Below are 1,995 nucleotides of genomic sequence, written 5' to 3' on the forward strand. Positions count from 1 at the left end.
GTAGAAGCATCACCCCCAATTCTGCCTTTATCCTCACATGGCATAGTCCTTGTTTGCATGTCTTTCTCCAAACTTATATCTTTTTGTAAGGACATAGCCACATTGGATTGGGACCCAGATTAATAACCTCTCAAATATTTATATCAGCAATGGTCTTATTTCAAAATAAGATCACATTCTGAGTTACTAGGAATTAGGACTTTGTCACATGAATTTTGAGGGGATATAATTAAACCCATAGCTATAAGGATAGATACCTTGAGACTTGATTTTTCTGTGACAGCAAGTATTACAGTATATCTATTATAGTCACTTGAACAGCAGAAACAGTAGAAAAAAAGGCCATTGCCCGGAGTAAGGTGAGACAAGCTACATGTCAATCTGAGTTCACTAAGAGTAAGCCCCAGAAGACATTTGCACAATTCCAGACACCATTTTGAAAAGGAAATGGTGAGTATCACCTGGAGAAGTTAAACTGAGTGAACATTTACTAAATGAGGAGATTTTAAACTGGAAATATTGAGTTATCTGTAACTGGAAAGTTTACCTTACTTTCCAACCATCAGTAGAAATGGGGGTCATAAAGGAATTTAAGTACATAACTAGCAATGTTAGAAAAAATTTTACAAATGAGTGTAAATATGATTTGTCTACTCTGTTATGTAGGTAAATCTTTTTCCTTTTTAGATCCAGAATCTCCCAAATTTATTTGTCAATAAAAAATTTACATTAGTACATGATATCATCTCTTAGAATTAGTATTACATAGAACATACTCTGAAAAATAGGGTCATAGGATATTATTAGGTTATTTCTACAAAATAATCTTTCAAGAAATTGTTATTTATTTATTTAAAAATCATTTATTGCAGTTCTTGCATGTTTGGGGCATTATGCTAGGTGCATAGACTAGAAAGATAACTAAATCATGAAATCTGATTTCAAGACAGTCACAGATTTTCAGAGAAAATATGTACTTGCTGTGGCAGCACATATACTAATATTGGAACAGTACAGAGATAACTAGCATGAATACTCTACAAGGATTGTACAAAATTTTATGAAGAGATTCACATTTTCTCTTCAGTAGTTTATATTTTCCCTCTAAGACAATGATGAAGGCAAAGATATTCTCTCACTATTTCTACTCTACATTAAACGAGAAATTTAAGAAAGTACAATAATGCAAGAGAAAGGCATAAAAATTCGAGAGTATGATGAAATCCCATCTCTACTAAAAATACAAAAATTAGCTGGGCGTAGTGGTGTGCACCTGTGGTCCCAGCTACTCGAGAAGCTGAGGCAGGAGAATCACTTGAACTCAGGAGGCAGAGGTTGCAGTGAGCCAAGATCACACCACTGCATTCCAGTCTGGGCGACAGAGTGAGATATGGTCTCAAAAAAAAAAAAAAAAAAAATTAAACTGTCAGTATTTGCAGATGACATGATTGTGTAGTAAATCTTAAAGGATATACAAATATCCACTAGACTACATAGCAAATTTAGCAAGGTCTCAATACACGTTAAAATAAAAATTTAAAAGTTCCATTTCCACTACTTCCAAACACATAAAATATTCAAGATAAATTAATGCAAATAAAATCTCTGTACAGAATTCATAAAATATTAATGAGAGAAACTTTTAAAGTCCCAAGTAAATGGGGTGAAAGACTGTGTTCATGGATTGGAAGACTCAATATTATCAAGATGACAACTCTTCCCAAGTTGATATACAGATTCAACATAAGCCCAATCATAATTGCAATATGCTTTTTATTTTAAAAATTGATAAGTGGATTCTAAAATTTCTCTCAAAGTACAAATGATCTAGAATAGTCAAAGAAATCTTGAAAAAGGAAAATAATACGCATAGGAAGAGAGCTAACAGTACCTGACTTCAAGACATGCTATGAAGCTACAATATAAAGACAGTGCAATATTTATAAAATGATAGTTGAATAAAACATAGAGTTCAGAAATACACTCAAAATTGTA

At 32.6% G+C, this 1,995-nt stretch overlaps 1 non-coding gene across 1 annotated transcript; it reads left to right on the forward strand.

The window, feature by feature from the left end:
- Nucleotides 1-973: 973 nt before the first annotated feature.
- Nucleotides 974-1,080, forward strand: LOC111539554. Its single transcript, XR_002730716.1, has one exon. It is a non-coding gene; the product is annotated as a U6 spliceosomal RNA (small nuclear RNA).
- Nucleotides 1,081-1,995: the final 915 nt, after the last annotated feature.

This window comes from Piliocolobus tephrosceles, chromosome 2 (genome assembly GCF_002776525.5).
Source record: "Piliocolobus tephrosceles isolate RC106 chromosome 2, ASM277652v3, whole genome shotgun sequence".
Classification (NCBI taxonomy): domain Eukaryota; kingdom Metazoa; phylum Chordata; class Mammalia; order Primates; family Cercopithecidae; genus Piliocolobus; species Piliocolobus tephrosceles.